General features: G+C 51.8%; 1 long non-coding RNA gene across 1 annotated transcript; it reads right to left on the bottom strand.

Annotated features, from left to right (window-relative positions):
* Positions 1-1,281: 1,281 nt before the first annotated feature.
* LOC108507511 lies at positions 1,282-7,511 on the bottom strand. The gene is made up of 3 exons (XR_001878169.1): positions 7,475-7,511; positions 2,042-2,176; positions 1,282-1,541 (listed from the first exon to the last, which is right to left on the bottom strand). It is a non-coding gene; the product is annotated as an uncharacterized LOC108507511 (long non-coding RNA).
* Positions 7,512-12,338: the final 4,827 nt, after the last annotated feature.

The raw sequence follows: 12,338 nt of genomic DNA, 5'->3' as shown, positions 1-12,338 counted from the left end.
CCTGTCTGTCCATCAGTCTGGATGAGCCAGAGCAGGAGCCCTGTCCCCGGGAGCCTGACTGGACACCAGTGCTGGGGCCATAAATCAGCCGAGCGGAGAAGCAGAACATTTGGGAGTCACAGGATTTGTAGGTGCTGGTGGTGTCACAAGGAGTTATTTATGGGGTTCAGACGGTGGAATACACAGACAAGATGTGACATAATTGCTGGCAGGGGCTGATGAGCAAAATTAGCCAAACCCGTGGGGAAGTGCTGGGCAATGGGAGGTTCACAGGGAGGTGGGTCCAGAGGCACAGGATGTGCCACAGGCCCTGCACAAGCACAGCACGTGGGGGGGACAAAGCCATGGACACAGGCTTAAATCAGCATTATTAATAAAGGAATCAGCAACAGATGCAGCATTCTATTGCATAGGAGCACAGAATCATAAAATCAGAGACTCTCCTGAGCTGGAAGAGACCCTAAGGATCATCCAGTCCAACCCCTGGCCCTGCACAGGGCAACCCAACAATCCCACCCTGTCCAAACCCTCCTGGAGCTCTGGCAGCCTTGGGGCTGTGCCCACTGCCCTGGGGAGCCTGTTCAGAGTTGACAACCCTCTGGGGGAAGAACCTTTTCCTGAGATCCAGCCCAAACCTCCTCTGACCTCCTTTTCTCTTTGTATCTCTCTTTGAATTTCTCTTCAAAATTCATAAAAATCAAGGCAGTCCTAACACAGCAAACCTTCTAACCAAAATACCAAACTGTTTTGTGCTTAGTCCCAAATTCCAGATGTGCTTTACCCCAGAGACCCAGGTACTCACTGAGAAGAAGGATCTCTCACCTAAAATTTCTCTTTTAGCTTTGGGTGGGCTTTCTGTGTTTATTTGTTAACCTGAAGCAATCTTTTGAGCTTGTCTCCCCACTGCACATTTCTACAGGACAATCTCCAAGCCCTTGGTTAGAACCACAGGATTGAAGACCAGCAACTGCAGAAGTGCAGCTTCCTGCAAAGTTCTGAGCAGGTCACAGAGGGGGAACGTCACGAGCTCCCCAGTGATGAATGGAGGTGCTGTGCAGAGTGAGGAGGAATGCCCAAGGATCACATTCTGTGTGACTTATCCCCTCAGTAAATCTACACTCCCCCTGATCTTCTCCTCTGCCTCGGGGATTACAAACACAACGTAAGTGGCTGCTCCTTCTGCCCCTGATCCCTGTACACAAACACCAGACACTCTGCCCCCGTTTATTTAGCACAGTGGCACTGAGGCCAAAGGCCAAGAGGCAACACACACCAGCTGTATTTTCTAAGGGTGAGCAGGACAATGAATTCACCCCCCTTAGGTGAAGCAGGTCAGGCTGTCCCCTCCCATGTCCACAACACCTCCAGGAATTCTTTTGTAACACAGACAGGCACTTTCACACAGTCAACAGATTAAAAGCAAGTGTCACAGGGCATCTACAACAGAGTCCTACTGCCAGGAAGGAAAAATAACATATCCCTACTTACTGTCCAAAGAAATGATGAGCCCAAGATAAAAACCTTTAGGAACCTCAGTGTACCTGTGCCACGAATGCAGTGTCAGCTCCATGGGACAGGTACAGGAGATCCCCAACAGCCTGTCATCTTCCTTGGGAAATCAGTGGGTGCTACAGGAGCCCAGGGATACAGGAGCCCAACCCTACAGGAGACTGACCCTACAGGACCCAACCCTACAGGAGCCCAACCCTACAGGAGCCCAACCTTACAGGACCCCAATGCTACAGGACCCAACCCTACAGGAGCCCAACCCTACAGGACCCCAACCTTACAGGACCCCAATGCTACAGGACCCAACCCTACAGGACCCCAATGCTACAGGAGCCCAGTCTTGTAGGAGCCCACCCCTACAGGACCCACCCTACAGGACCCCAACCCTACAGGAGCCCACTTCTCCCATAACATTCACAACCATTTTCAGACCTCCTGCAGAGTCCCCCGTGGCAGCGAGGGTGGCCCTTCGTGCCCCCAGCTCTGCACCAGCCCCACACGAGCCTCGGCGGTGACACGACCATCTCGTTACCTTACGGGTTCTGGGATGGTCCTGCTCGAGGTCGCTGCTGTGTCTCCTGGGACCGTGGTGGCTCCGTGTGGTGCCTCAGAGCGCAGAGCTCCTTATCGCTGCCCCGCGGGCCCCTGGTCACAGGTATTTAGAGATCTGTAGGAGACAAGACACGCCCCTCATCAGCCCCTTGCAAATGTCACCAAATTGCAACAGAAACAAATTCTTGTCCCTCTCCACCGTCCCAGAGCTCAGACCGCGCTCAGGAGCTGCTGATACCTCCAGGATGTCCCCACGCTGTGCTGTGGGCACTTGTGGGGGGCTCCTTATAGCCCCACACTGCCCCGGCCCAGGGGAGGTGCCGTGGAACCCGGAGCCTTTGGCACGGCACGGACATGGCACGGGGCCAGCCCTGCCAGACGCGACCATCAGTCAGGGCAAGGCTGGAGCTCCAAAGGCAAGACCTTGTGCCTCAAAAAAGGACAAACATTGGTGCAGATCCAAGGAAGGACGAGCTGCACACGCAGTTCTGTTGGACGTGCCACGAGTTCTCAGGAGATCCCATAATCCCTCAGCAGAGAAGTAAAACCAGTGGATTACTGCATTTGTGTTTGGGCCAACCATGCCTGGGCTTGGCCTTCACCAGTAGAACCTCTCAGTTTGTGCTGTTCCAAGAGGTCTGAAAGAAATCTAGTTGCTCCTGGAGGATCTTCGTTGCTGCAGCTCTAAGACACCTCAATGTGCCATTTTGGCTTCCAACACAGCCACAGCCTGATCCCTTTCCCGAGAGCAGCCACTTCTTCCACCAGTGGAAGGTTCCCCGCCCAGGGTAGGGGGGTTGGAACCAGATGGTCTTTAAGGTCCCTTCCAACCCAAACCAGAGTAGGGGGTTTGGAACCAGATGGTCTTTAAGGTCCCTTCCAACCCAAACCAGAGTAGGGAGTTTGGAACCAGATGGTCTTTAAGGTCCCTTCCAACCCAAACCAGGGTAGGGGGGTTGGAACCAGATGGTCTTTAAGGTCCCTTCCAACCCAAACCATCCTGTGATTCCCATGGACAGGTTTACTCTGGAAGTGCAAGTGAAGCACGTTGTGCCCCCAAATCTCTTGCTACCAGTCTGCCTTTGCAGGTTGTAAACCTTTCTTCCTCTCCTCAGGAAGCTCCCCTGGAAGCAAAGGGACCTCTGTGTGGTTCCTGACTATCAAGTGGTGGCCAGTCTGGGGCTGAAGGCTCTCTTCTCCCAGCAGCACCACATGCTGGGAGCAAAACCCGCTCGGTCTGAAGTCTGCTTTTGTTCACTTCTGGCTGAGAGCATCCAACCATTGTTTTTAACTTGGATTGTGTGAATATATTCATATTAAATCCTTGTGCTCAGCTCAGGGAGGAAGGGCTGGCTCCAGAGCAGTATTTTTACTGTGGTGGCCATGGTTCACATGATGTCTGGGCTGGCAGAACCAGAACAAGGTTTTCCTCTGGTTTTCTACCAGGAGGTGATAATTCTAAAATCTGAGGTTAGCAGGGAAGGGAACATACAGAAAAACCTTGGTCCTACAGCTAAGACTCATGTTAGATGGGATGAAGACAGAATAACCTCAGAGAGCACCATTTCCACTGGTCTTAGAAAAAAGACTCTCAATCAGGTCTCAAAAACTTCTCCCTTGCTGGTCTGGGAACCATCATTTCAATCCACAATTTAAAAGATAAATGTGAAAATGAAATTCTGGGGTAATTTTCTTCATTCCTTGTTTCTTTTTGACTGTTACTGCTGGTGACAATGTTTCTACCTTTCCAGTTCCTAAGCAAACCATGTCAATCTTAGCCCACCCTGGGCTGAGATCCTTCAGTCCCACATCCCCTGGGACATTTGCAGTGATACAAAAGTAAAAGCAATTCCAAACAATCTGAAAGTCAATGAGCCAAGAAAATCAGACAACAAGGATTTTGAAAATCCAGACTGCTGCTGGAAAATCCTCTCAGCAGCAGACACTGTTTTCCAGCAGTGTCCCAGTGGGATTCCCACAGCACCCTCCTCCCTCTGCTCTGGCCGATGACCATCCCAAGGGGGCCTCCTTAGGCTTTGCTCTTACTGGTCCAGGACAGCAGTTTGTTGCTTTGTTGGTTGTTTGCTGTAGCCTTAAAATTAATAAAACCAGTTGCTAGACAAGTCCCTAAAGACGGTAACACCTCGTGAAGGCCACGGGAATGCTCCCAGAGGAAACATTTCTTGGCTTTCACTGAAACCTGAATTCAGCTTTCATCAACTGCAGCAAGAGCAGAGTTATCCCAAAGGGCCTGAGCCATCCAGAGCCACAGGGATTCCTTCTGTTCCTCTTTTCCCTTTCCAGTAATTTGTTCCCCACAGAAAAGTGCCAATGGTTTTTAGTCTCCAATGGCATTTAGGTGTTGGGTTCTGAATAACTGAGGAATTCCTCATAAGACAGACAGTTGAGTCTAGCAAGTACCAGGAGAGCCACCACTCTGCCTGTTCCACTGCAGCCACGAGCCTGATCGGGCTTTGCCTTATTTCCAGAGCTGGTTTTACAGTTTTCTTGGGGGGGGAGGATGGAGACCTCTCCATAGACGGGCAGATAACTCAAAACCATCTGTGGCAGAGCAAACTCCTCCAAGAGCCTGACCTTCTTCCATTTCACAGCTTGGTTTCCACCCGCCCACCCAAAGCCCTGTTAACCCCTGTGTGCCAGTGGAGGAACAACCCCTGTGTGCCAGTGGAGGAGCCACTGGGAACCTGCAGGATGTCCCAGCAAGGCCTGGCACATTCAGCAGTGGCCGCTGCTTTCACTGCAGAGGGGACACATTTTTCCCTGGAAGAAAGTCTGTTCCCCAAAGGAAAGGCAGTGAGGAAGTGGCAAGAGGCAACAGCTGCAGGACAGTTATTTCAAGACTGAATTTAAGAGTCTGATTTAACTGGAAACAAGACTCTTCTGATCTTCTGTTTTCCTTTCCTTGGTACACCAGCACAAAGTCCTCCCGCTCCAACTGGCACAGCCCTTCCTTCAGGCTGTTGGCACCCATCACGTGGCTCAGACAGAGCAGGAACTGAAGAAACCAAGGTAGGTTCAAAAAACTGGCTGGATTTTCCAGTTTGTAAACAAATGACCAAGTTCAAAGACTGGTCTCATATGTGAGTCACTTGGCCAAGCCACAGTACTCCCCTGCAGCGTGGGGTGTCCAGGCAGGCACTGCACTGAGGGTCAAGGGGATGTCAGGGAGGTTTTGGAGCAGAACTATTCAGAGATGTAACGGGTGAAGATGTGCAGAGCTCGGCGTTTCAAGTCTACCTTGACGTAACAGCAATGAGCATCCCACAAACACCAGGCAAGGAAACCCAAAAATCTGTAGTCATTTAAGGAGAGACTTGGGCATGGAAAACGGATTAAAGGTCCAAATTCAGTGAAGATTACCAAGTACCTGCAGCTCTACAAGCACCCAACATCCTACCCCGAGTCAGGGGAGTCTGGCAGGGCTGATCACGCTGATCTTGTGCAAGCAAAGGGACATTGTTTGTCCAGCTCAGGCCATGGTCCAGGGGGGTGACACAGCAGCACTTTGGTTTGACCAAGAGGATGCCCTGCACCAGAAATAGTCCCACAATGCATATGGGTGCCACAGTGAGTCTTCTGGACTTGTAATATTTGGATTTAAATGAAGCTGAGGTACCAAGTCTGGAGAACACGCTGCTCCCTTCAGTGGGAGATAGCCAAGCTCAGCCCAGTCCCTCAGCAGCACATCACCCACATCGGACCCTCCAGGAGAAATTTAAGGGACCCACTGAGTCTCCAAGCCTTGGTTATTCCCCCCCACACCCACTCAAATGCCCGTGTGCCCCTTTGCCAGCAGTGAGCTGAGGTCTGTCAGCCCTGCCCACACAGAGCCAGGACTGGACCCACTGCAGCTCCCGTTGAGCTGCAACTCAGCAGGAGGAGATTGGAACTGGGGTGAGGATCCAAGAGGCAGCAGTGCTCTGCCTTCACACTGCAGGTCAGCTCCCTCCTTCCCAGAGCACACAGAATTCCTGCTCTTCCCCAGTCCAGGACCAGTTCAAGGTTTGCATCCGTGACTGACCGGAGGGGTTTGGCAGCACGATCCAGGATTGAGATGGAGCCTGGCTGCCCATAAACCCAACGCTCCCGCTTTCCCTGGGGATAGCTGCTCCCAGGACTATCCTTCTGGCATGTTCCAACACCTGCGCTGGCCAGTGCTGGAATTTACTTGCCCTTTTCCACATGGAAAAAACAAGATAGCGGGCAACACACGTTTAATATAAACTCACCGAAGATGTGATTAAACATCAACATGTGACCAGACACACACCCCCCTCAGGACTTTCCACCCCAGACACTGAAGAAAAGCACATTTTAACCCCCTCAGAGAGCAAGACATGTCTGTGCCCCTTCCATTGGACCCCACATGGGCACTGGACTTTGCCAAATGTCCTTCTCCAGCTAAAATTAACTGTGTGTGTTGGAACCACTTTGCATGTGCCACCCCTTGGGCAGGCAGAGGGTTAATAAAGCTCAGTGCCTGCAGTAAATAAAAAAAATAATAGAACTTGTGCTATTCGGATGCCACCAGGGATTGAAGTTACAAGGCTGTCTCTCAGTTCCCCTCCCTGCTTCAAACCAGACACAACAAACCCCCCCAGTTCTGGTTTGTTTATTTATTTGCTACCCCAACCTGCCAGTGGCAACAGATGAAAAAAGCCCTGTCCTTGCCTGACGAGCTATTTTAACATTTCATTCCCTGTGTGGGGAAGTTTGACACTGAAATAAATGGTAAGAAATTCTCCCTGGAGCCCCGAGAGGCCCCAGCATGTGCCACCTTCCCACCTTCTGTGTGGGATGCCGGAATTAATTCCGGCACTGTCCTGGTAGTGCCCTGCCTGACCTGTGCCTGCACAGTTAATGCACCAGAGGACTCCCATTTCTGGGAATGCCGTCCCATTCCTGCTGAAGGTTGTTAGCTTTCAAACTCTCTCTTCATCCAGCATGAAAATATCAAAATGAAATAGGCGTAATCTAGAGTCAGAAAATTATGCTGGCATCCAGCAGAGAAATAACCAAAATCACGGAATCATAGAATCCTGGAATGGTTTGGGTTGGAAAGGACCTTAAAGCTCGTTTAGTTCCACCTCCTACCATGGGCAGAGACACCTTCCACCTGACCAGGTTCTCAAAGTCCCATCCAGAAAAATGGAAGTATAGAAAAAAAGCAAATACAGAAAAAAATTTAAATATAGAAAAAAAAGGAAATATAGGAAAAAATCAAAAGAGAGGGCATCACTCTCCTTTTCACCCTGTTCCTCCACAGAGCCTGTCCCCCCTCAGGGTCTGTCCCTCCACCTTTTCTGCCTCGTGAAGGTGATCACAAGGAGCTCAAACCCACCTGGGCTCAGAGCAAACACAGCCCCTGTCTGGAGCAGGTCCCAGCACTCACCTGCCCGTGCCACCCGACGGCTGTGCCACCCGACGTCCCCTCCTGCCCCGGGCGCTGGGGCGGCCGCAGCTCAGCCGGTCCCTGTGCAGGCAGAGCTCGGTGGGGCAGTGCTGGGTCCCCGGAGCCTCCTCAGCTGCTCCCTCCTCTCGCCTTCCCGCGTCCCTTCTCTCCCCTGTCCCTCCTCTCCCTGTCCCTTCCCTCCCGGGGGCTGTCTGGCCCTGCCCTGGCCGGTGTCGCCTGTCACAGGGCTGTTAGCCCGCCAGACATCCAGAGGATCTGTTTTTTTATGGGAACCCGGAGCACCTGCCTCCTATTCGTTATTATTTTAGTCCATACCAGTAATGGTGCTGGACAAACTTGAGATGAACAAAATTCTTCAGCATTTCACAGGTCAGTCAGAGTGGAGCTTTTTCTGTGGATTGTGTTTCCTCTTCACAGCGAGTCATTACAAACTTTGACGCAGCTGAAGGGCTCTGGGTGGTTTAAAGGAAACTGGAGTTCAACTGGTTTAAAACCAACCTGGAGAACAAGTAGGGTCCCTGATGGACAAGATAAATTGAATTTCAGATAAAAGTAGGTGACCAAGTACATTTAAAGATGAGGCTTCTCCACATACCTTCCTTTTTCAAAATAACTCTTTGAGTATTAAAAGGGATGGACAGAGCACTTCACAGCACCAGCTCACAGTGTTAATGTGGATTTATCAGCATGGAGAGGCACGAGCCTGCACTCCTGTTACACAGCTGAGAGCAGCCTCTGTCACCTACAATCCTTTGGAATAAAAGGTGTGCAAGGTTCTAACAGGGGATTAGGAACCATTGGGTCAGGCTGGAAATGGAGATCAGACATCTCCAGACTTGGCTGGCTTGTCAGTAAAGCCTCTCTCTGCTGGGAGACATTTATCCAGAGTCACCTGGAGCTGATGGAGGGAAATCTTGAGGAAACGAGACAAAGTCCCAAAATCAAAGACCCAGGGCAGGGGATGAAAAGGTTACAGACACAGTTCCCTCAGCTGGCAGAGAGTGGTGGGCACCCATGGAGCACCCAGAGCTCTCCTTGCTCCCACCCCTCCCCAGGTCTGCAGGCTGCAGACATTCCTGGTGTTCCCTGGCCTGTGTTCCTCCCCTCAGGGATGGTCCCAGCTCGGGGCAGGATGGCAGCCACACTGCCATTTCAAAGGCAAGCCCAGGCAACCCTGTGAGTTAGACGTGAGCACATCAGGGGTTCTACAAAGCAGATCAGGATGAAGCTCAGCCTTATCTATCTTGTCCTTTCCAAGGAAGCAAAAGTGCCTGTGGGAGAGGCTGGACATGAAGCTCTTCAAGCACTGGAAGGTGGGCAAACCCTGCAGCCCCAGGGATGTGACCTGGCCTGGAATCACAGCACCCAGTCCAGCCTCATCCAACAGGACAGGCCAGAACCTAAAGCAAACATCATTTCCAAAGGTTTGGCTTCTAAGCAGTTGAAAGTATATCCCCACACACCAGGCAAGGGGCCTGTTGCCCCCCTGCATAAAACTACCTCTGGTGCCCCACGCCTTGGAAAGCAACTAATGACATGAAGGCACAACAAAGGCAGGAAGAGGAACTGGTGGGAGGAGAGCAGGTTTGCCTGTACTTTTAATGTACTTTCCAAATGGGAATATCATTCCCTAGCTCTCACTTTATATCAACCAGAGTTTGAGTTTGGATTCTCAGTGCCTTGACATCACAGAGGCCAACTGAGATGTGCTGAGGATTTCCTACCTTGCCCTTCAATAGCTAAACATCCTCCCTGTCAAAGAGAGAGCCTGAGCTGCCACACAACCTGCTGAGCTTGTGCTGTGACAGATTCAAGCTAAAAAGTGCAGATGACACATCCAAAGAATCACATTTACACATCTTTAAGCACATTTACAGTCACCAAACCACAGAAGGTCTGCAGAAGAGAAAACCCATCTTCTGCCTCAAAAAGCAGAGGTACTGACAATTCAGGAGTTGCTGAAATCAGTCTGATAGACTTGAAAATATGTGCCAGTTACCAGACCTCAGCGACCCAAAGGGCAGCCTTATGTAATGTGCTTTACTTAGCAATCCTCTGACATAGGCCTTCCCAATAAACCAGCTCAAGGATTTGTAAGGCTGGGCATTCCCTTCCCTTTGACAGCCTCATAAAGATTATTTCCTATCAGCCATGTGAGAGACTGCTGGAAACCCACCAAACACTGCATCTGAGCTGACCTGGGGATGTCAGAGTCCAATTCTAATTTCATCCCAAATTAGCAGGTGGTTATTGGTTGTCTCAAAATGGCATTTGTCAGGAATGAAAATTCTTTGCCAAAATAAGCCATTCAGCATTATTTATGACACAGGCAGATTTTCTTACTCTCCCTCAGGGTATTATCCTAAAACACTGACAGCTCAGCCAGCCCTGGCCCTCTCCCCTTTCGTGTTTGTAACCCAGCCATTGAATTGTGTGTTAGGGGTTGTACTGAGGGCATGAAACCGTCTCACTTCTACATCAAATGAGGATAAAACACAGAAATGACCCATTTTAAGTCTGAGAACCCTGAACCTTTGCTGTGACAAAGGCAAATCCCCTCTGTGCTCACCTCAGCCTCCGTGCTCGAGCAGTGTGGAGACCCAGGGAGTTGGATGTGGACACCAGGGAGCTGTCCTTGTTGTCCTACCCCAGCCAGCCCTCAGACTGCAGGCAGGAGTGTCCAAACTCAGCACACAGCCCTGCTTCACACCAGCTCGACTCCCACACCAAACCAGGAGGCAGCTGCTGGAACAGCATCTCTCTGAGGGGACAAAGACAGATTTTGGTCACCTCTGCCATCTCTCCAGGATCCGTCCAGCGTGACACAGCCTTTGGGTGCCTGAGCTGTACAATTCCTGCTGCCTTCAAAGGCCACAGTGCTGCAGGAAGCACTGGAAGGCTTGGCTGTGGAGAGGCTGACCCTGTGCAGCCCCAACCCTCCTGCCCCACAGCCGGGAGCTCAGTGTTCACCCCAGACATGGAGGGAAAGGTGGGACTGAAATACAGAAACTCTGCCAGATAAGTGCTGGGGATCCCCCCCATTCCCCACTCCCCCCAGGGAGTGAAGCCAAACTCCCCTCTCATTGTCCTGCAGCCTCTGCCACAGGGCTGGGAGCCCCTGGGAGGGGAAGAACACAAGTTCCTGCAGCACCCAAAAGCACTCGGGGCCTTACGGGGTGTTCAGCGACACCACAAACTGAGGGTCGTTGTCACCAGAGCTGCTTTTTCACCTGCTGCTCGGTCCTGTCCCCTCCCCTCAGCCACAGCCACCACAGCAACAACTCCACCCTCAGCACAGTGGAGGCACCTGGGAATGCCCCAGGAATTCAATCCCAGAAAAAACAGGATCGGCCAAGCAGCCCAGATAACCACACTGGGAAAACCAAACTGGGAAAACCAAACTGGGAAAATCAAATTGGGAGAACCAAACTGGGACCAAACTGGCATAACCAAAGTGGGAAAACCAAACTGTGAAAACCAAACTGGGAAAACCAAATTGGGAGAATCAAACTGGGAAACCAAACTGGCATAACCAAACTGGGAGAACCAAAGTGGGAAAACCAAATTGGGAAACCCAAACTGTGAAAAACCAAACTATGAAAACCAAATTGGGATAACCAAACTGGAATAGCCAAACCGGGATAATCGAACTGGGATAGTCAAACTGGGAGAACCAAACTGAAATAATCAAACTGGGAAAACCAAACTGGGAGAACCAAACTGGGAAAATCAAACTGGGAGAACCAAACTGGGAAAACCAAAATAGGTTTCTGATTCACCTTTTCCAGCGTCCTTCCAGTGGAACTGGTACGTGCCAGAGGAGGTGCAGTGGAGCTCACCTGACCCAGCCCCACGGAGGGAGAGGAGCTGCCCTCGTGTGCTCCAGGGGTAACTCGACCTCCCGCCCCGGCAGGGACAGGCCAGATGGCACCCAGCCAGGCTGCCCTGGGCCCTGGCCCAAAGCAGGTCTGATATCACCCCGTCCCCCTGGCTTGGCTGGCAGCTGCACGGTCCCTGATGGCCTTGTGAGGGTTTTTACCACAGCAGGGTGGCAGCTGAGCGTTTTACCCCCGAACACCCCGTGGCAGCCGCGTGTGACGAGTTCTCCCGTGTGACTGTGGCCCAGGGTGGGCAGTGCTGGTGCTCACTGCCGGTCACAGGGCCAGGCCAGGCAGCCCAGCAGGGAAAAGCCTGTAAGAACTGGATGCTGGGGAGCAGGAAGAGCTGGGCTCTTCCCTGGGGGAAGGGACTGGGTGCACCTATGTGGGTGAGCAAAGGGGGGACAGCAACAGGCCCCATCAACAGCCCCGTGGTCATCAAAGGCAAAGGGAAAAGTCAGGTCCAAGGTGAACCTGGGGAATCCAAACAACAATTCAGGAACATCTGAACACGGGGGCAGCTGCAGCAAAGCACAGGAAGGAGGTGAAGGCCCAGCCCTGAGCTCAAGCAGAGTCCCTGTGCCATGGGCAGAGGTGTGGGAAGGTTGCTCAGGGCAGTTAAGGCCTGTTACTGCCCTCAGAGCGCTGTCCCTGGACTTCAGGAGAACACTTCTGTGACACACCAGCTCACCCAAGTCTTGTACCAACGAGGACTCTCTTCAAATTGAGCTCCTTCCCCTCTTGCCCTGCCTGCCTTAAACCCTCCTGCTCCTGGGATGGTTCTGCTCCCCTGCTGTTCTCCAGGTCCAGATGGTCTCTCCATTCCCTCTGGATGTCTGATGGTCTCTCCATCCCCTCTGGATGTCTGATGGTCTCTCCATCCCCTCTGGATGTCTGATGGTCTCTCCATCCCCTCTGGATGTCTGTGCTCTCAGGAACACTCCTCTATCCATGTGCTGTCCCTG

The sequence above is a fragment of the Lepidothrix coronata genome, unplaced genomic scaffold (genome assembly GCF_001604755.1).
Source record: "Lepidothrix coronata isolate B3197 unplaced genomic scaffold, Lepidothrix_coronata-1.0 Scaffold259, whole genome shotgun sequence".
In the NCBI taxonomy this organism is placed as follows: domain Eukaryota; kingdom Metazoa; phylum Chordata; class Aves; order Passeriformes; family Pipridae; genus Lepidothrix; species Lepidothrix coronata.
Note: the sequence above shows the minus strand (reverse complement) of the source record. Positions and strands in the feature narration are given on the sequence as shown.